Source organism: Ranitomeya imitator, chromosome 1 (assembly GCF_032444005.1).
Source record: "Ranitomeya imitator isolate aRanImi1 chromosome 1, aRanImi1.pri, whole genome shotgun sequence".
In the NCBI taxonomy this organism is placed as follows: domain Eukaryota; kingdom Metazoa; phylum Chordata; class Amphibia; order Anura; family Dendrobatidae; genus Ranitomeya; species Ranitomeya imitator.
The window spans coordinates 98,614,479-98,637,533 of record NC_091282.1 but is presented as its reverse complement, the minus strand read 5'-3'; positions in this window follow the sequence as shown (position 1 = coordinate 98,637,533).

The window sequence follows — 23,055 nt, the reverse complement described above, 5'->3', positions numbered from 1 at the left end:
TTGTATAATGGTCGATGATAGTCAGCTGTGCTAAGCTGTAGTTTGACGTAATCCAATACAACCAACCCCAAAGGCTGGTGAGTGACTATTGGATGCAACGGTGCATTCAGGTCAGATCTTTCTCCACGTCTCAAAGTGCAAGCGGTACATTCCTGGCACCATTTTTCTATTTTACTCCTCATTCTGATTCAATGGCGCAGAATAACATCTCAACAGCTCTTGCAGGGGTGCAGTGATCTGAGTAAAATTTTTGATGAAGTGGCAGTAGTATTCTGCAAATCCCATGAAACTTCTGGCCTTTCGGACAGTAGACGGGACAGGCCACTTCTGGACAATGGCGATCTTTTCGGAATCTGAAAGCACTCCTTTAGAACTCACTATGTGGACTAGATACTGCACTCTGGGTTTCAGTAGGTGGCACTTGGGGGCTCAACTTTCAGGCTACAGCTGGTGAGAGTCTTGAAGAAATCTTTGAACTAACAAAGCGCTGCAGAATATGTTGGCGCTATATAAATAAAGATTATTATTATTATTATTCCTCATCGTATACAGAGATCCCTTCACAGTCTTAATATCAAATTAACATAGTGCAAAGAAGGAGCAATGATCCAATAATATTCAAAAAATGATGTCAAATTTTATTCCATTATAAAACACTTAAACAACAATGCAAATATGGATTACAATGTTGTGGGACATGATACAACAATTTTTTTATGGGAATTACTATTTGTCAGCCTATGTATGTTTGCCTGCTGTACCCTTGATGATTGCATTGATACATGACAAGTTTTATATCTGGTTATATACTTATAGGACTGTGGATTAGATACTTATATAATACATTTACCTACCGTACATAATATATACCCCACAAGTTTTTTTGTTATTAAACCAGTATATACATGTCCCCTATCTGAGTGAGTCATGTGTGCGCTGCTGTAGTTCTTTGTATCATGTCCCACAACATTGTAATCCATATTTGCATTGTTGTTTGTTAATTATTTTATAATGGAATAAAATTTGACATCATTTTTTGAATGTTATTGTATCATTGCTTCTTCTTTGCACTATGGTAATTTGATCTTGAAGAAATATACCAGATGCTTGAGGTGTTCTTCGTAGGTTTTGGAAAACATGATCATATCATCCAGAAGAATCAGGACATCTCAAAGTTCTTATGTCCTAGGCAGTATTCTATTAACTTTTCAAAAGTTCCTTGGGCATTGCACAGCCCAAATGGCATACAATTGAATTCAAACAGGCCCATCGGTGTTGTGAAGGCTGTTTTCTCTTGGTATTCTGGGGCTACAGATATTTGTCAATACTCACTGGTCAGATCCAATGTTTAGAAGTATGTAGCTGACTTTAAGGCTGTGAAGGATTCCCCAATACATTGTATGGGGTAGGCATATTTGTGGGTAACACTATTCAACTTTCTATAGTCCACACAGAAGCGGATGTTCCCATCATTCTTACTCACAAGGACAAGTGGTGCTGCATAGGGACTGGTTTAGCTTTTATACTGGTTGGTACATTGATGGAGGGATGGGCTGATGTCTTTGCCAGATAGATGTGTGTTAACCAGTGGGGATGGTGTGGTGGATAGTTTCCACTTTCCCCAAGTCCATGGAATTCTTACTGAAGGCTTGATGGTGTTCTTTTATGACCTTCAGAACTCTACTTCTCCACTCGTTTGGAATGTTCTGATCTCCAACATTAATCTCTTCACACCGTGGGTTTTCAGGAGTTTTTACAGGACTAACCCTTGCCTGGGCACCTTGTTGGCAGTTCAGCGCCTCTTGACTCAGGATATCCTTGAAGGACATACTTGACAGCTTAGCAACATCGTAGTACATTCTCAACTTCACCTGTTGATCTCTGAGCTTCAGAAAATGAATATGGACTCTCCCTTCGGTTACCATAGCTAGACTCCGTGCGACCAGTTTGGACACTGTACCATTCAGAGGGATCTGTTCCACCAGAACATCATAGTTTTGACCATGCAGTCCTATTAGTGCTCTTTCTTTGAGCCTGGGTCAACTAGTGCTTCTGTGCATACACAATCTCTTGCTGGCAGTTTTGCAAAACGTTCACACCCAGGATAACGGGAAAATCCATAATCCTGGACTTCAAAAACAATTAGGCCCTGTCTTGGGATTTCTGCTTGATTGATTTTTACTGTAGGTTCCCAATAACTTTGCTGGGGAACAGCTTGTTCATTGCTGTCCATAACATTTATTGTGGCTTTTGGAAGGTGCAATAACTGATCAGGATTCCAGTAGCATTCACCTATTCAAACTGTTAAGAAAGCACATCAAGTAAAAAATCAGCTGCAGCAGATCCACAGGTCAACAAGTGCCCATGAGACATCAAGGATGAAAGGGACTAGTAGACGGTTTCCACACTTGCTGATAGTTATTGAGACATATATTTCAGTGAGGTTAAACAAAACAGTGTTTTATATAACACGTTTTGAAGCACAAATTACTTTTTCTACATACTTTGTGATCTTTCCTGAAGAAGTCATTTGTACTTCAAAACGCGTTGAATAAACCACTGTTTTGTTTATCCTCACTGGGATATATTTCATTAACTATCAGCAAGCACGGAAACCGTCCACTAATCCCTGTATTCCTTAATGTATTTAGAGGTGCATTTTGGCTGGTCTGGACATAGGCGTTCTTCTCCTAGGGTTGGTCCTTTTCCTCGGGGCATTCCAGTTTAACTGTTGTTAATCACCCTCGATGTGGCCACTTCTCCAGCACTTCCTGCAGATAGGCCTCCCTTGAGTGTCAACTTGATCTGTGGGCCATCTTCCTGGGTTGCCATAGCCACTGTATCTGTGGGACCAGGAGTCTTTAGGATGCCAATACTGCTGCTGTTTTACATTCGTTAGCCCCTCCCACATCATTGTCACATCACATCAATGTTTCGAATGTGTTGGATTTTTTGTCATTTGTGTGTGACTTTGCAGATTTGGTTGGATTTTTTGAGACTTGCTTTGTCACGGTTGCGGTAGTGTAAGTGTTGCAATGTGACCCCATTCATTTCTATAGTGCTGCGATATAGCAGTTGCACCACGTGAACTTTGATTGGGCTATGGCCAAAGTCACAGTGTAGCCATATCCTTATTCATAACAAAATCAGAGCTGTAAAGTAGCCGCGCTACTGGAAGTCACAGATAAGTTGCACAAATGTTTTTATAGCCCGACTTTTCAGAGAATTGCTGTCGGGTGACAAATGTTGCTGTGTAGGCCCAGACTAAAGCTTCCTTCTCTACACCTCCTCACCAGGTCCACTCACTGTTATCGGGTAACGTAATGAAACCCTCAGTGTTCTCAGCAGTCCTGTTTAGCAGCTATTTTCCAAAGTTGCTCCTTTTGGGGCCTCTCCTTACTTCCCAACTTTCTAGCTGAGCTGCACTCACTTTATTCTGTATCTGGTCTTCTGCCACTCTGCATCTCACATCTCTACAGAACTTGCTGTCACTCAAACCTCTCTTTGCTCTAACTACTGGCAATCTGAATCTACTCCCAGCTGTGTCCTCTTATATCAGCTAACCATTCCTCACCCTGGAAGGTTCCACATCTGGCTATGCCATTAACTGTCGCCTATCTAGAACCTCTGAAAGTGTAGCTATAATTATTATTATTTATTATTATAGCGCTATTTATTCCATGGCGCTTTACATGTGAGGAGTGGTGCACATAATAAAAAAGTACAGTAATCTTAAACAATAAAAGTCAGAAGGAGAGAGGACCTTGCCAGTGAGGGCCCACAATCTACAAGGGATGGGTGAGGATACAGCAGCTGTCATTAAACATACACAGCTCTGGCAAAAATTAACATTGCGTGAGCAGAAGGAATCAACTGTTTTTCCAGGATAACCTTATATGCGGCTTGATTCATACGTCCTTTGCAAAGATTAACCTGCCCATTTCCAGCCTTGCTGAAGCATCCCCAGATCAACACCTGGTCGTCTAATGGTTAGACGGAGACCTGGAGAGGCATCCAAGCCACAGTGTCTTGCACCTACTGTGAAATTTGGTGGAGGATCGGTGATGATCTGGGGATGCTTTGGTAAGGATGAATTGGGTAGGATGTTCCCCAACTCTGAGGACTGTTTTTTGCAACGGGACAATGTGCCATGCCACACAGCTAGGTCAATCAAGGTGTGGATGAAGGACCACCACATCAAATTCCTGTCATGGCCAGCCCAATCTCCAGACCTGAACCCTATTGAAAACCTCTGGAATGTAATCAAGAGGATGATGGATAGTCATAAGCCATCAAACAAATAACTTCTTAAATTTTTGTGCCAGGAGTGGCATAAGGTCACCCAAAAGCAGTGTGAAAGACTGGTGGAAAGCATGCCAAGACGCTTGAAAGCTGTGATTAAAAATCATGGCTATTCCACAAAATATTGATTTCTAAACTCTTCCTGAGTTAAAACATTGGTATTGTTGCTTCTAAATGATTATGAACTTGTTTTCTTTGCATTATTTGAGGTCTGCAAGCAATGCATTTTTTTGTTATTTTGACCATTTCTCATTTTCAGAAAATAAATACAAAACTTCGGAGACATGTTGTCAGTAGTTTATAGAATAAAAGAACAATATATATTGTATAAAAAGAAAAATCCGACAAACTGAAAATATTGCAGTGGTCTCTTAATTTTTGCCAGAGCTGTGTGTATGTGTGTGTATATATATATATACAGTGGGGCAAAAAAGTATTTAGTCAGTCAGCAATAGTGCAAGTTCCACCACTTAAAAAGATGAGAGGCGTCTGTAATTTACATCATAGGTAGACCTCAACTATGGGAGACAAACTGAGAAAAAAAAATCCAGAAAATCACATTGTCTGTTTTTTTAACATTTTATTTGCATATTATGGTGGAAAATAAGTATTTGGTCAGAAACAAAATTTCATCTCAATACTTTGTAATATATCCTTTGTTGGCAATGACAGAGGTCAAACGTTGTCTTTAAGTCTTCACAAGGTTGCCACACACTGTTGTTGGTATGTTGGCCCATTCCTCCATGCAGATCTCCTCTAGAGCAGTGATGTTTTTGGCTTTTCGCTTGGCAACATGGACTTTAAACTCCCTCCAAAGATTTTCTATAGGGTTGAGATCTGGAGACTGGCTAGGCCACTCCAGGACCTTGAAATGCTTCTTACGAAGCCACTCCTTCGTTGCCCTGGCGGTGTGCTTTGGATCATTGTCATGTTGAAAGACCCAGCCACGTTTCATCTTCAATGCCCTTGCTGATGGAAGGAGGTTTGCACTCAAAATCTCACGATACATGGCCCCATTCATTCTTTCATGTACCCGGATCAGTCATCCTGGCCCCTTTGCAGAGAAACAGCCCCAAAGCATGATGTTTCCACCACCATGCTTTACAGTAGGTATGGTGTTTGATGGATGCAACTCAGTATTCTTTTTCCTCCAAACACGACAAGTTGTGTTTCTACCAAACAGTTCCAGTTTGGTTTCATCAGACCATAGGACATTCTCCCTAAACTCCTCTGGATCATCCAAATGCTCTCTAGCAAACTTCAGACGGGCCCGGACATGTACTGGCTTAAGCAGTGGGACACGTCTGGCACTGCAGGATCTGAGTCCATGGTGGCGTAGTGTGTTACTTATGGTAGGCCTTGTTACATTGGTCCCAGCTCTCTGCAGTTCATTCACTAGGTCCCCCCGCGTGGTTCTGGGATTTTTGCTCACCGTTCTTGTGATCATTCTGACCCCACGGGGTGGGATTTTGCGTGGAGCCCCAGATCGAGGGAGATTATCCGTGGTCTTGTATGTCTTCCATTTTCTAATTATTGCTCCCACTGTTGATTTCTTCACTCGAAGCTGGTTGGCTATTGCAGATTCAGTCTTCCCAGCCTGGTGCAGGGCTACAATTTTGTTTCTGGTGTCCTTTGACAGCTCTTTGGTCTTCACCATAGTGGAGTTTGGAGTCAGACTGTTTGAGGGTGTGCACAGGTGTCTTTTTATACTGATAACAAGTTTAAACAGGAGCCATTACTACAGGTAATGAGTGGAGGAAAGAGGAGACTCTTAAAGAAGAAGTTACAGGTCTGTGAGAGCCAGAAATCTTGATTGTTTGTTTCTGACCAAATACTTATTTTCCACCATAATATGCAAATAAAATGTTAAAAAAACAGACAATGTGATTTTCTGGATTTTTTTTTTCTCAGTTTGTCTCCCATAGTTGAGGTCTACCTATGATGTAAATTACAGACGCCTCTCATCTTTTTAAGTGGTGGAACTTGCACTATTGCTGACTGACTAAATACTTTTTTGCCCCACTGTATATATATATATCTATAATATAACGCTGGGAGCGTCACTCTGTCCGAAGCCTTTATAGACTGCGCAAGCACAAGCGCCGGCGCAGTCTGGCCCCCACAGAGTGACGCTCCCGGGAGATTGCGGTATGCGTAAACACTGAACGCACACCACGATCTCCACCGGAGAGGCAGGGACCGTGGACGCACCAGGAGGGTGAGTATATTCACCTGTCCCCCGTTCCAGCGCTGCGTGCAGCTCCATCTCCCGGGTCCTCTGCTGTGACGTTCATAATTCAGAGGGTGCAATGACGTGCTTAATGCGCGCAGCGCTGGAACGGGGGACAGGTGAATATAGCAAGTGCTGGGGGGCCTGAGCTAGTGGCGATACCGGCACCTGACCCCCACAGCGCGCCGGTGTCCCCGCCTGCTCAAGCCCCCAGCACTCGGTGCCCAGCGACGATAGGTGAGTATGGTATTTTTTTTTTTTATATATATCGCAGCAGCATACGGGCCATATACAATGGAGCATCTTATGGGGGCCATCAACCATAATGGAGCAGTGTACGGGGGCATATATTATGGAGCATCTTATGGGGGCCATAAACCATAATGGAGCAGTGTACGGGGGCATACACACTGGAGCGTCTTATGGGGGCCATAAACCTTTATGGAGCAGTGTACGGGGGTATACACACTGGAGCATCTTATGGGGGCCATAAACCTTTATGGAGCAGTGTACGGGGGCATACACACTGGAGCATCTTATGGGGGCCATAAACCTTTATGGAGCAGTGTACGGGGGCATACACACTGGAGCGTCTTATGGGGGCCATAAACAAACCTTTATGGAGCAGTGTAAGGGGGCATACACACTGGAGCGTCTTATGGGGGCCATAAACCTTTATGGAGCAGTGTACAGTGGCATACACTATGGAGCATCTTATGGGGGCCATAAACCTTTATGGAGCAGTGTACGGGGGGCATACACTATGGAGCATCTTATGGGGGCCATAAACCATAATGGAGCAGTGTACGGGGGCATATACTATGGAGCATCTTATAGGGGCCATCAACCATAATGGAGCAGCGTATGGGGCATATGGATGGGAGAAGCAAATTAAAGAATGGTGGCGCAGGATGGGAGCAGCACATGACAGAACGAGGGCGCAGGATGGGAGCAGCACATGACAGAATAGGGCAGCACATGACAGAACGGGGGTGCAGGATGAAAGCAGCACATGACAGAACGGGCGCAGGATGGGAGCAGCACATGACAGAACAGGGGCACAGGATGGGAGCAGCACATGACAGAATGGGGGCACAGGATGGGAGCAGCACATGACAGAATAGGGCAGCACATGACAGAACGGGGGTGCAGGATGGAAGCAGCACATGACAGAATGGGCGTAGGATGGGAGCAGCACATGACAGAACAGGGGCACAGGATGGGAGCAGCACATGACAGAACAGGGGCACAGGATGGGAGCATCACATGACAGAACGGGGGCACAGGATGGGAACAGCACATGACAGGATGGGGGCGCAGGATGGGAGCAGCAAATGACAGAATGGAGGCGCAGGATGGGTGCTGAACATGTTAGAATGGAGGTGCAGGATGGGTGCAGCACATGTCAGAATGGGGGCGCAGGATGGGAGCAGCACATGTCACAATGGGGGCGCAGGATGGGAGCAGCACATGACAGAATGGGGGCACAGGATGGGTGAAACACATGACAGAATGGGGGCGCAAGATGGGTGCAACACATGGCAGGATGGGGGCGCAGGATGGGTGCAGCACATGACAGGATGGGGACGCAGGATGGAGCAGCACATGTCAGAATGGGGGTGCAGGATGGGAACAGCACATGTCAGAATGGGGGTGCAGGATGGGTGCAACACATGACAGAATGGGGGCGCAAGATGGGTGCAACACATGGCAGGATGGGGGCGCAGGATGGGTGCAGCACATGACAGGATGGGGGTGCAGGATGGGTGCAGCATATGACAGGATGTGGACACAGGATGGAACAGCTCATGACAGGATGGGGACGCAGGATGGCGTAGCACATACCAGGATGGAGACCATATACCAATATAAATGCTCGCCACCTGGGCGTAGAACGGGTTCAATAGCTAGTATATATATAATAAGCATGGAGAACAGAACGAGGAGAATTGAACTGTCTGAGGACTTGAAAACCAAAATTGTTGTTGAAAAATATCAACAATCTTAGGGTTACAAGTCCATCTCCAGGGATCTTGATGTTCCTTTGCCAAAGGTGCACAACATAATCAAGACATTTAGCACTGTAGCTAATCTCCCTGGATGTGGATGGCAAATAAAAATGGATGAAAGGTTGCAACGCAAGATAGTCAAGATGGCAGATAAACAGCCCCAATTAAATTCCAAAGAAATTCACGCTGTCCTGCAGGCTCAGGGTGTAGCGCGAACTATCTGTCCATATTTGAATGAAGAGAAACTCTACGGCAGGAGTCCCAGGAGGACCCCACACTGCTTACATAGACACATAAAAAAGCTAGACTGCAGTTTGCCAAAATATTCATGAGTAAGCCAAAATCCTTCTGGGAAAGTGTCTTGTGGATAGATAAGAACAAGATAGAGCTGTTTGGTAAAACACATCATTCTACTGTTTACTGAAAACAGAAAGAGGGCGACAAAGAAAAGAACACAGTACCTACAGTCAAATATGGTGGAGGTTCAAATACATTATGGGGTTGTTTTGCTGCCTCTGGCACTGTGTGCTAAAACTGTATGAAAGGCATAATGAAATCTGAAGATTACCAAGGGATTTTGGGCCACAATGTAGTGCCCATGTCAGAAAGCTGGGTTTGCGCCCTAGATCATGGATCCTCCAGCAGGACAATGATCCCAAACATACTTGAAGACGCATCCAGAAATGGATGGAAATAAAATGCTGGAGAATTTCTGAAGTGGATAGCAATGAGCTTGGATCTAAATCTCATTGAACACCCGTGGAGAGATCTTGAAATTGCCGTTGGGAGAAGGCTCCTTCTCATATAAGAGACTTGGAGCAGTTTGCAAAAGAAGAGTGGTCCAAAATTCCACTTGAGATGTGTAAGAAGCTTTTTGATAGTTATAGGAAGCGATTGATTGCAGTTATTTATTTCAAAGGATGTACACTCAATATTAAGTGTGCCAACAATTATGTATGACCCATTTTTGGGGTTTTGTGTGAAATTATGTCCAATTTGCTCTTTTTTCTCAGTTTTTTTGTGTTGTTCAAATACACACAAAGGAAATGAACACGTGTATAACAAAACATGTATTTGCAATAATTTTCTGGGAGAAATACTTCATTTTCTGTAACAATTTCAAGAGTGCCAACTCTTTCAGACTGTATATTAAGAAAAGTCTAATTCTTTGCTCAAAATATGACTATTCATGACTATTCCACGTTTTATTGAACTTTTGCGTAAAAATTGAATTTTGGTGGATTTCCTTTTGGATCCAAACATACAAAATTCCCAATCAATGTAGAAGAAGATGGATGTTTTTTGTCAGTATAGACAGTGATGTATTCTCGCATTCCTATCATTAGATATTATTAGAAGCAGCAGCCTCATATTAATGCTCTCCAGTAAATCACACGGCCATATTATCCAATTATATCTGGTGCTGATTTTAGCACATCTATCCTCAGGACATTCAGGATCTTGTGCACTTTGATTTATTATTGTTTTTATTGCAACCATTTTTTCCGAAGCCACAGACATATGAGTCTATCGTCATCCAATTTTCTTAACCCTTGGTCCGCTGGAATGTTTATAAAGGTCCAATAAATGTGTTCTGTACCTAGTTTTCAAATGTCATTATTTAGCCTTATATTGCACCTTTAAAAGCACCAATTTTAAATGTATTTATGTTGCTTATAACACCAACATATTCCTCAGCACTGTACAGAGATTGGTCATAACTTTTAACCTGGCTCATAGTAGCCCACAGAAAAAAAAAGTAATTTCACCGGTAGGCCCCTGTACACGAGAGGCCCATCCACCTCCCTATATGGGAAGTAGTTGGCACAATGCACTTGATTTTCTATATACAGACAAAGGCAACAGCTCATCATTTATTTCACAAACTAACCAGTTTATTATTACATAGAAGCATAGGTAAATTTCTGAATGAGGAAAATGTAATATTTGGATGTTGCCAGTGGCATAACTAGAGTTCTATGTGCCCATGTGCAAAATTTAGACTGGGGTCCCCACCAGCATGTTGGTCAGATTTATGGGCCCCTACCTTGAAAAATGTCCTCACACCTAGCACTTTCTTGCAATAATGGCCTCCATCCTGTAATAATAGCCCTATCCTAGGTCCTTTATTAATGTCCTGGCACTTACTGAATAGTAATGGCCCCATCTATATATATAATTGTCTAAGGGTTTTTCCGTCTGTCTGTCTGTCTGTCCTGGAAATCCCGGCTCTCTGATTGGTCGAGGCCGCCAGGCCTTGACCAATCAGAGACCGGCACAGCATCGACGTAGAAATCCCGCGACTCTGATTGGTCGAGGCCGCCAGGCCTCGACCAATCAGCAACGGGCACAGTGACGATGATGTCATAAAGGACGTAGACATCCCGCGTCTGGCGGCCTCGACCAATCAGCAACGGGCACAGCGACGATGATGTCATAATGGTTGCCATGGCGACGATGATGTCATAAAGGTTGCCTCGACCAATCAGCGACGGACACAGTCTGCCGCGAATTCTGGAATCATCATTGTCCATATATTACGGGGACATGCATATTCTAGAATACCCGATGCGTTAGAATCGGGCCACAATCTAGTCCAGTAATAATGGTCCCCATCCTGGCCCTTTCCTGTAATAGCGTCCCCATACTGTAATATTGTCTCTCCTCCTGGGCCTCATCCTATAACTATTTTCCCTTTTATGCAAGCAGTGCCCTCTGCCTACTCCATAACCGGCGCAGGTGGGTGATGCATGGAAGCGACGTCATGCGCCACCTACAAACAGGCACGCCGTCAGCTACCGGCCTTTGATAGGCGGCTACTATACCTATTGTGGCACAGAAAGTTGGCATCACTCTGCACCACAGTACATTTAAGCCAAATGTTTATTCCTTGAACGAATATTGAGCTGGAAACAGATCTGGCGTTGGCGGGTATTGGTCGTGTTTGCACTCTCTGCCACCATGATTGTTACGCCCCTGGATATTACTGAACAGTGGGCTCTAGAGTCAATGTCACTGGTAGGCAATTGACACCTTAGTCTCAACAGTGCTACAACACTAGGGTCAGTGTCATAGGATGCCAATTATACTTGTATAATTTCACAATGCTAGAGGAAACCTACACAATCATGTAGAACTCCTTTCAGAACAAAATACATATTTATAACGGATTAAGGAATATAAATAGTCTGGGAGTTATTCTATAAAAATGTGATGGTCTACGCACCGAATTTCAAGCAAAATAAAAAAATATCACAATACTTTTATGTGTTAACACAACCTAAACCAGGCTGACATTTTTGGGTAGAAATGTTGGCAACCTATACAAAATCTGCCATTGCTCGAATTCTCTGACACTACAGTCTAAGCAAAACACTAATCACATCAGTGTTTTTAGGAAATCCCTGAAAATCACAGTGTAGAGCCAGGGAAGGTCAGTGTGCCATAGAGTGCGCCATAATCTTGATTGTCCAATCTTAAGGACTCCACCAATTTTACATTGTATTTAAATATCAGAAAGAAAATCTTGCCCTCTGTATTCTTAAAGTGCAAGATTATGCTCTTTTTGTTTGTTAGAAGATTCCATTAAAAATTCTCAACTGTGTTTCAAACTGTTTAAACTCTTGGAAAAGTTTGCTTGTTCATTTCTATGGCATAACCACTTCACTCTTTATAATAGTAGCTTTTTGAGCAGAGGTTTTTTAAAAAATGGTTGGTGTTGGTTGCAAAGAATGCTTAAGAAAAAAACTTTTCAAAGCCACTTCAGGAAAAGAAAAACTCAAACTTCCTAAAAAGTTTATGTGCAAAAGACATCTTTTTCAGGTAGATTCCAAAGCAGAAACCACCTGAAAAACCTATTTGAAAACTCTCAAAAGAATGAACATAAACATCTATGTGTTAAAACAACTTGCTGTTCAAGTGTTCAGGCTTTTGAACATATTTTAAACCACTTCAGGTTTCTAAAAAGAAAACATGACCATTCTCCTGGCAGTTTCCACTTGGAATATGCTCTGTACCTTACAATACAAGGCAATGGGAAATCTCATAAGATGCTCAGAAGATGGCAAGACATTTTCTGGAGCATTTTGCCATCATTTTTTGCTTAAAAAAAACGCTAGAGGTTTTTTTTATTATTCAATGGAGTGAAAAACGAATGAAAAATAACAGTAAAATGGACTTCACAAAAGCCATGGGAAAACTCTTCAAAAATACCTCCAGTGGTTATGCTTCACATGGAGCCATTTTGCTGAGTTTTTGGAGAGAAAACTGAGGAGTTCCTACAAATTTTTGAGGAGTGTTTCCTCTCAGCTTCTGCTCTAAAAACTCCTCAAAAATCTGTGTGAGAACATAGAAAATGGCTAAAACTCTCAGAAAAATGTACAGGAAATGAACAAAAATAATTACACAGAAGACGCTTTAAAAAAAAAAAATCCAAAGTTCCCTGACGCATCTTCTGCTTAAAAAACTGTTAGGGTTGGCCTGCGTTTAAAAGACGCCATATGCACATAGCCTAAAAGGAGCCTTTACTGAATATGTAATCATGAAATAACTTATTGCTTCAATCAGTTTTTCAGATTAAAAGTATTTCTTAAACATTTTGTTTTTTTCAGTCTCCATATCACTATCTAATCAGTCATGGTCACAGCTCACCTTCTCCCCTTCTTTATACATTGACCTGATTAGAGAATGCTTAGTTTATCCTTCTATACAAGCAAATGGGGTTTGAGTCAGACTCTTGCTGCCAATGTCCTTGAGAAGAACAGGACATAGAGGCATAGTAAGTTTAACGTCCAGGATGAAAATGTCAACATTTCTTATAAAATATACATATATCATAAATCTGATTTAGGCATTTAGAAATAGATCATATTCTGATGGTATATTCCCTTTAATATATCTGGTAGGTTTATAATAAAATGTCATAGTAGATATAAGGCTACGTTCACATTGGCGTTCCGCCAATGTGCGTCGCTGTTGCGCCGGCGACGCAGCGGCGACGCGCCCCTATGTTTAACATAGGGGACGCGTGCGTTGTTTTGGTGGCGTTTTCGCCACGTGCGTCGTTTCCGACGCTAGCGTCGGACGCAAGAAAACGCTACATTGTAGCATTTTCTGTGCGTCCGATTTTCGTCAAAAACGACGCACGCGTCGCAAAACGCAGGGCGGCGCAACGCTAGTGTGAACCTAGCCTAAGAGACAATTACATCCACACAAGGCAATATGTCAACTATATGGGTTACAAAGTAGCAGAAGTAACAAGGATCCTTTGGCTCTTCGTTGCACACACACTTGAGAGTCCTATTTTGGGCAGCGTATTCTATACTTCGAATGGCTGAACATTTTGAAGATTTGGAGCTGTGCCTTAAGCTGATCTGGGAGTAGCCTGGGGAACGAATGATGATATGACCTACATTACCTTGACCAAATGCATAATTGGAACTATTCAAGTCACAATCTGATTGCATTCAAAAGAAATTTAGACACCAAAAAAACAACTCAATGGAAGGGTTGTTTTTCCATTTTTTTTATGTCATACTGACGTAAAGAAGAATCTAATCACAAAGGAATACAAGATCTTCGCTCACGTTTGACACATGGCATTTAAAATAGTTTCCTATACTGCAAAATGTTCCTTCTAGAAAAACTGCCACAGTGACATCCTTGCAGGTTTATATTAAACCAGTGAGAGCGGTTTCTTAAAAGCTAACAGAAATAATGAGAAGAAATAATTTTCATTGTGTAGGCCAGCCATGGAGGTAACTAATATTGTGCTACAGTACAATGATCAGACGTGAACTCTGAGCCATCAGTTTTTGTTTTCCTGTAGAGGTTTTGAAGAGTTTTCTATGAAGAGTTTTTTTTTTGCAGCATTTTGTTTGGACAGTGGCTAGTTTTGAGCATTTTCAGTCAAGAGACACTTCAAAGTAGTGACCTGGACTCTTTTTTTTTTGCATCAGGCATTCTTCAAGACCTAAAGTAAAACAATTTCTGAAAATATTGAACATATAAACAGTGAAGTCGATTTATAATAGAAATAAATTGTTCACACTGAGGGTGTAACTCTGGAACGCTTTAACGGATCCCGCTGATTCTGAGATTGTTTTTTCGTGACATATTGTACTTCTTGTTCGTGGTAACATTTCTTCGATAGTACTTGCGATTATTTATCAAAAAAATTGAAATATGGTGAAAATTTTTAAAATTTAGCAATTTTCAAACTTTGTATTTTTATGCCCTTAAATCAGAGAGATATGTCACGAAAAATAGTTAATAAATAACATTTCCCACATGTCTACTTTACATCAGCACAATTTTGGAAATAATTTTTTTGTTTTGTTAGGGAGTTATAAGGGTTAAAAGTTGACCAGCAATTTCTCATTTTTACAACACCATTTTTTTTTAGGGACCACATCACATTTGAAGTTATTTTGAGGGGTTTATATGACAGAAAATAACCAAGTGTGACACCATTCTAAAAACTGCATCCCTCAAGGTTCTCAAAACCACATTCAAGAGGTTATTAACCCTTTACGTGCTTCACAGGAACTGAAACAATGTGGAAGGAAAAAAATGAACATATAACTTTTTTTTGCAAACATTTTACTTCAGAAACATTTTTTTTTATTTGCACAAGTGTAAAAACAGAAATTAAACCAAAAATTTTGTTGTGCAATTTCTCCTGAATACGCCAATACAACATATGTGGGGGTAAACCACTGTTTCGGCGCACCGTAGAGCTTGGAAGTGAAGGAGCGCCCTTTGACTTTTTCAATGCAGAATTGGCTGGAATTGAGATTGGATGCCATGTCACGTTTAGAGAGCTCCTGATGTGCCTAAACAGTGGAAACCCCCCACAAGTGACACCATTTTGGAAACTAGACCCCTTAAGGAACTTATCGAGATTTGTGGTGAGCACTTTGAACCCCCAAGTGCTTCACAGAAGTTTATAACGTAGAGCCGTGAAAATAAAAAATCGCATTTGTTTACACAAAAATGATCTTTTTGCCCACAAATTCTTATTTTCACAAGGGTAACAGGAGAAATTAGACCACAAAAGTTGTTGTGCAATTTCACCTGAGTACGTCAATACAACATATGTGGGGGTAAACCACTGTTTGGGCGCACCGCAGAGCTTGGAAGAGAAGGAGTGCCGTTTTACTTTTTCAATGTAGAATTGGCTGGAATTGAGATTGGACGCCATGTGGCGTTTGGAGAGCCCCTGATGTGCCTAAACAGTGGAAACCCCCCACAAGTGACACCATTTTGGAAACTAGACCCCTTAAGGAACTTATCTAGATGTGTGGTGAGCACTTTAAACCCCCAGGTGCTTCACAGAAGTTTATAACGTAGAGCCATGAAAATAAAAAATCAATTTTTTTCTACAAAAATGATATTTTTGCCCCCAAATTTTTATTTTTACAAGGGTAACAGGAGAAATTAGACCACAAAAGGTGTTGTGCAATTTCTCCTGAGTACGTCAATACCCCATATGTGGGGGTAAACCACTGTTTGGGCACACCGCAGAGCTTGGAAGAGAAGGAGTGCCGTTTTACCTTTTCAATGTAGAATTGGCTGGAATTAAGATCAGACGTCATGTCGCGTTTGGAGAGCCCCTGATGTGCCTAAACAGTAGATACCCCCACAAGTGACCCCATTTTGGAAACTAGACCCCCCATGGAACTTATCTAGATGTGTGGTGAGAACTTTGAATGCCCAAGTGCTTCACAGAAGTTTATAATGCAGAATCGTGAAAATAAAAAATATTTTTCCACAAAAAAGATATTGTAGCCCCCAACTTTTTATTTTCCCAAGGGTAACAGGAGAAATTGGACCCCAAAAGTTGTTGTCCAATTTATCCCAAGTACGCTGATGCCCCATATGTGGGGGTAAACCAATGTTTGGGCGCACAGCAGAGCTCGGAAGGGAAGGAGCGCTGTTTTGGAATGCAGACTTTGATAGAATGGTCTGTGGGCGTTATGTTGCATTTGCAGAGCCCCTGATATACCTAAACAGTAGAAACCCCCCACAAGTGACCCCATTTTGGAAACTAGACCCCCCAAGGAACTTATTTAGATGTGTGGTGAGAACTTTGAATGCCCAAGTGCTTCACAGAAGTTTATAATGCAGAGTCGTGAAAATAAAAAAAAATTTTCCACAAAAAAGATTTTGTAGCCCCCAAGTTTTTATTTTCACAAGGGTAACAGGAGAAATTGGACTGCAAAAATTGTTGTCCAATTTATCCCGAGTACGCTGATGACCCATGTGTGGGGGTAACCCACTGTTTGGGCGCACGGCAGAGCTCAGAAGGGAGGGAGCACCATTTGACTTTTTGAGCGCAAAATTGGCTGTCGTGTTTGGAGACCCCCTGATGTACCTAAACAGTGGAAATTCCCCAATTCTAACTCCAACCCTAACACCAACCCGATCCATAATCCTAATCACAACCCTAACGATAATCACAACTAAAACCCCAAAACAACCCTAGTGTCAACCCTAACCATAACCCTAATCAAAACCCTAAATCCAACACACCCCTAATCCTAATCTCAACCCTAACCTCAAACCTATCCCTAATCCCAATACACCACTAATCCCAACCCTAACGCACTGCGCCCACCATTTTCTTCCCAAAGAAGCCAGCGGGCAGGAGAGAATGCAGGAGGACCCAGGGACACCGGTAAGCATAATAGGGTCCCCGAATCCCCCTATTTCTCTGTCCTCTGATGTGCAATTTCATCGGAGGACAGAGAAATTAAAAGGGAAATCGCGTTTTTTTGCGATTGCTGGTAAACTGTTAATTACCGGCGATCGCAACTCGGGGGTTGGTAAAAAACCCCCGGAATCATGTTCTCTGGGGTCTTGGCTACCCCCGGCAACCGAGACCCCAGAAAAAATCTGACTCTGGGGGGCGCTATTCACTTTTTCCACAGCGCCGTTAATTAACGGCGCTGTGGTTTAAGTACCTTTAGCTGCCGCCGTTAAAAGGTGTATCGGCGGTCGTTAATGGGTTAAATTAAGGTCTTTATTATTAAGGGAAAAAAGAAAAACAAACCTACAGGACCCTGTGTGAAAAGTGATTGCCCCCTTCCTCTCCCCTTAAAACATAAATAAAAATAAATAAAATGTACTTAATCCCATCTTTGGGAAGCTGAGTTAAAAGAAGGTGAAAGAGGAGTAGAGAGGTGTGGAGAAAGAGAGAAGAGAAAAGTGTGGAGAAAGAGAGGAAAGGAGACAGAGTGACAGAGAAAAAGGAGGATAGAGAAGTGAATTCCTCCCCCCTCTGTGCAGTCTTAGAGGGCATGGTTGGAACAATGATGCCTTCTTCCTGTAGAGAGGGACGGGACGCGCCACAAACTGTGCAAAAACTCCCTATACCATGGACTCTGTTGAGAACAGACTGCACATGTCTAATATCTCCCGTCTTATACACATAAAAATCACTTCCTGGTTTGCTCACATATCTTTCTGTACCACCTAAATGATGTAAGCTCTGCTGCTACTTTATACCATGTATTAGTATTCAGCAATTTAACATCAGCTAAATTCCCTTATTTTCCTTTCTACGTCATGCCATTCCGCAGCTTGAAGTCTGCCATTCTTATGAATTTCACTTCAATTTTTTTACCTTCTAAAATTCTTCACATACTTCACACCGTCGTGTTTTGACACTATCTGGGGGGCCGTTTTCTCTTCAGGAAGTAAAACCCTCCTGTTGCTTGGCCACCTTATTCCCGATGGCAAAAAACGAAAAATGAAAAACAAACAAAAAGGCAAAAAAAAACAACAAAAAACTTCAAAAAGATTGGTATATAAAAAACAAAAAAACAAAAAGAAAAGAAAACCTTCAGAAAGTTGGTACAAGAAGTTGAAACCAAAAGAAAAGAAAACGATCAAAAACTTGGTACACAACCAAAAACTTAAAATTTTGATACAGAAAGAAAAACTTTAAAAAATAAAAAGACAGAAGGAAAAACTTCAAAGAGTAAAAAGTTAAAACAGCTTTTTTTCCTCTGTGCTCAAACGCAGTCAGACACACACACTTCCCCTTTTCTTATGCTGCTGTATCCAAAGTCACTAAAATCATGAACCTGAAAACAAGTATGTCACAGCAAAAATGATAGATACCATTTAGTTTCAATTCATTAAAAATTGATACACTGTAGCACTACTCAGAATGCAGAAACAAGAAAATTTGCAAAAACAGATGTGACAGTGTGATTTACAATGGATATATCTTTGCTAGCAGCGTGGAGAAAGAAAAAAAACTTCTCTATACAATTGTATGCACTTAAAGGAAACAGTACGTGACATGAACAAAACAGATACAGACGTCCAGGAGAACCGATGCCCTTTATTATTCTGTGACACGTGCAGGTTACTCTGGGAACAGACTACTGCCAATCGTACTGGGCACACCTGAGTGAGAAACACAAGCGGGAAATCTACCACCCGGGTCTGGTCGTCCTAACTGGCTCGCCGCCACTACAGGAATCTGCAGTACCCCTCTAAGTTATCACTACCTGAGCCTGGAGCCTGGGACCACCTGCGCCGGGGCTACCTGTTACTCCTATGTACGGGAATCCTGCAATAACTTATCGAGCGATTTGACCTCCTGCGGTCTGTTACCCAGCAACAACAAGCAAAACAGTCACTGCTCCAACTGTCTCCCGGATCTTACACAAACACAGAACACATACACGGCACACAGCAGGCACTTTGACTTAAATCCCAGGGTTTGGATACGGGTTTGAACTTTTTACACTACCTGGTAATGCCGTGGTGACCACACCTGACCGGCAAGAGGTATAGACCCGGACTGGGCACAGGGGACTTTCAGTTAAGATAACATTTTCTTATCTTACTTATGGAGCTGCGCAGTCTCCTTTTATGAATTAAGGCCATGGCCAACACCTCCCTCTCTCCGGTCAGCAGGGTCCCCTTGCGTTTCGTCCATCACCCCACATTGGGCACCAGATGTTATGGAAATTTGGTTTGGATAAATCTATCCCTGTGTGGTGCTGCGGCCGTTCCCAATAAAACTGAGTATTTTGAGCGCTCATCAAGAATGGACTGTACACCATTGTGACACTAACATTCCACCAATACTGATGATTTATTGTACATACATGGATTTATAATTGCATATAGTAAGTGTCATGATCCGTTCCGGAGTTTAGTTCTGTCTGCCTTTTCTCTGGGTGGATCATGTCAAGGGTTAACTTTGATCTGCCTCATTCTGGACTTGGGTTTGCTATTTAGCTCCCAGGTATCCTGAGGGTGGTGTCAGCTATAGCTCTGTCTTTGGCGTGTGAACCTGACTCTGGAAGCCCTTGGTTTGTCCTACTGAACCCTGACTTGTCCTGTGTCTGTTATCCCCCCGCCTGCCCTTTCCCAGCGTCTCTTTGTCTGTCTGTTTATCTGCTTGACTCCCTGGTTATGATATCTTGGCTTGGCTCTTTGACTCTGTTTCAGTTTATCCCTTTGGTACCGTATTTTGCCCGTCCTGGTTTATTGATCCCTTGCTATATCCTGACTATCCGTTCTGTCTGAATCCGTTTGTACTGTTGTGCTCTGACTTGGTTTTCCTGACCTTACTCTCGCCACTAGGTGGCGTCTGTTCAGTTGCTCTGTGTGTGCAGTCTGGCATCACTACCAGGCTCCCCCTGGTGGAGGTTGCGCTGTACTGCACTGCAGCTGCATGACAGTAAGGAGGTGGTTAGGGGTGGTTAGTTAATTACCATATTGTCTAGCTCCTCTGTTATTGGTTATCTAAATAAATATGGAATATTGTGATTATTAATGCACATATGGATGCTGATTAAGCAACTAAAATGTAGCTCTCTGCATCTAGGACAAAGTTGAGACATCTGATCATCACTTAATACATCTGGTGCTGTTCTGCTTTTTGGGTGTCTGGAAAGTACCGAGGAACCATCTGGCCTAGCTCATGTGGTCAAGTTGAGCAATTGATTATAAACTAGCTGAGTATATAGACATATTTGCGTTTACATGAGTATATATGATTATAAAGGAGTATAATACTATACATGCAAGTGAGATCTACATGCTATATTTCCATCACATATATACAGTGTACACTGTGTAAATATACACAGTGCTCAGCATAAATGAGTACACCCCTTTGAAAGGTAAGATTTTAATTATGTTTTCTAACTGAATAAAAAATTTTCCAAAACTTTGACAAGGCGGAGTTTCATAAGACATTTTTTAACCAATTACATGAAAGCAAGATTAAAAATTTCATTACAAAATCTTCAGCCTTCAGATCGCCATGATTTTCAAGGAAAGCACCAAGTCTTGTAGACATGGAATTAAAAAGTTGGCGATTATATGTAATAAAAATATATATTTTTTAGCTATTTTTTTGAGCAGGTAAACTATCTGAATGTTGTTTATTCATTGGCTCTTAACAGTGAAACTGTTAAAAATGGATGACACTTGGCTGGAACTCTGACGTACAAAGTATGGCTCAGGTTCTTCAAGACCAGCTCAAGCCAGTGTTGATGAGAGGGCATACTGGAAAATGATGTGAGCCTCACGACAAATTTTATTCCAGTCAGGGACGATAAGATTTCTGTATATCATTTTGACAGAACTGTGCAAAACTGGTGTGAAAACACCGAGAGCTGCAACAATTTCTAGCAACAAATTTGCAACTTTTCAAAGCAATTTATGCCAGAATTCTGGGATAACCGCTTTGCTGAATTGGGGCCATTGTCTTCAGCGTGTTATCTATTTTATATGGATCTTTATTGGCTGAGTGTGATCTGAAAAGCAGATGAGAATAAGACATTCTCAGAGTCTCACGGACCGGACACATGGATCCATTATTAAAACTGATGTGTTTATGGATCAATGAAACTATGGAGCGGTGTGCAGTCTGAGAAAGAAAAAAAATCGAACAGTCAAGCAAGTGCAGATTTATCTACATACTAATCAATCAATCAGGTGTGTTACAGACATGGTTACATAAAAATATAAAATTCAAGCATATGGTCTTTTCTTTGGAAAGTTTATCCAAGTTCAAGCATTAGTTCGCATGTCCATAAACGTACTCGTATAATAGTTTCTTTTTTTTTCTTGCAAGGTGAAAAGTACAGTTATCATTAGAAATTTTCTGACCAGGCCACTTCCCATCCAGATATGAAAAATATAAGTAGTCATCATGTACAGAAGATAATTCAGTTAGACCATGCTGGGGTTTTACATTAACTCCAGTACACTTTAGAAAACGTAAGCAAACCTCTCATTAGATCTTTTCAGCAACAGCACTATTTTTCATTTACAGTAATTTATGCTTTGTAAGCATTGTCTGGCTCCACACAAGCTGCACAAAATTGAAAGCAACCTAACATATACAGTACAGACCAAAAGTTTGGACACACCTTCTCATTTAAAGATTTTTCTTTATTTTCATGACTATGAAAATTGTACATTCACACTGAAGGCATCAAAACTATGAACTCGTATTTATTTACTTAGCTGCTTTTTTCTTGCCATAATACAAGTCTTACAGTCTATTCAGTAGGACTATCAGCTGTGTATCCACCAGACTTCTGCACAACACAACTGATGGTCCCAACCCCATTTATAAGGCAAGAAATCCCACTTATTAAACCTGACAGGGCACACCTGTGAAGTGAAAACCATTCCCGGTGACTACCTCTTGAAGCTCATCAAGAGAATACCAAGAGTGTGCAAAGCAGTCATCAAAGCAAAAGGTGGCTATTTTGAAGAATCTAGAATACGACATATTTTCAGTTGTTTCACAATAATTCTACATATGTTAATTCATAGTTTTGATGCATTCAGTGTGAATGTACAATTTTCACAGTCATGAAAATACAGAAAAATCTTTAAATGAGAAGGTGTGTCCAAACTTTTGGTCTGTACTGTATACCAATCACTCCCCAAACCGCACCATTATAGCATTATCCTTAACCTTAACCCTTTAACCCCCGAGCCTGTTTTCACCTTCATCTTTTTTTTTTAATGAAACATTGTACTTTGTTTTAGTTGCAAATTTAGGTCAACATTCTTTACAATTATTTGTGAAAATATAGGAATTTGGGCAAAAATGTCATAGCTTTTAAACTTTCAATTTTTATATCTTTAAACCAGTTAGTCATGCTGTACAAAATAGTTTATAAACAACATTTCCCCTATGTCTATTTTACATCTGCATCATTTTTTAAAACATAACAAAAAATAAGTTAGGAACTTAGAAGGGTTAAAAGTTTATCAGCAATTTCTCATTTTCCCAACAAAATATCCAAAACTGCTTTTTTTTTAATTTGTGGGGGGCGGGGGTGTTAACGCCAAATCACGTTTGAAATAATTTTGAGGGGCCTATATGACAGAAAATTACCAAGAATGACAGAATTTTAAAAGACTTACCCCTCAAAGTTCTCAAAACCACATTCAAACATTTTATTAACTCTTCAAGCGCTTCACAGGAATTAAAGCAATATGGAAGGAAAAAATGAACATTTA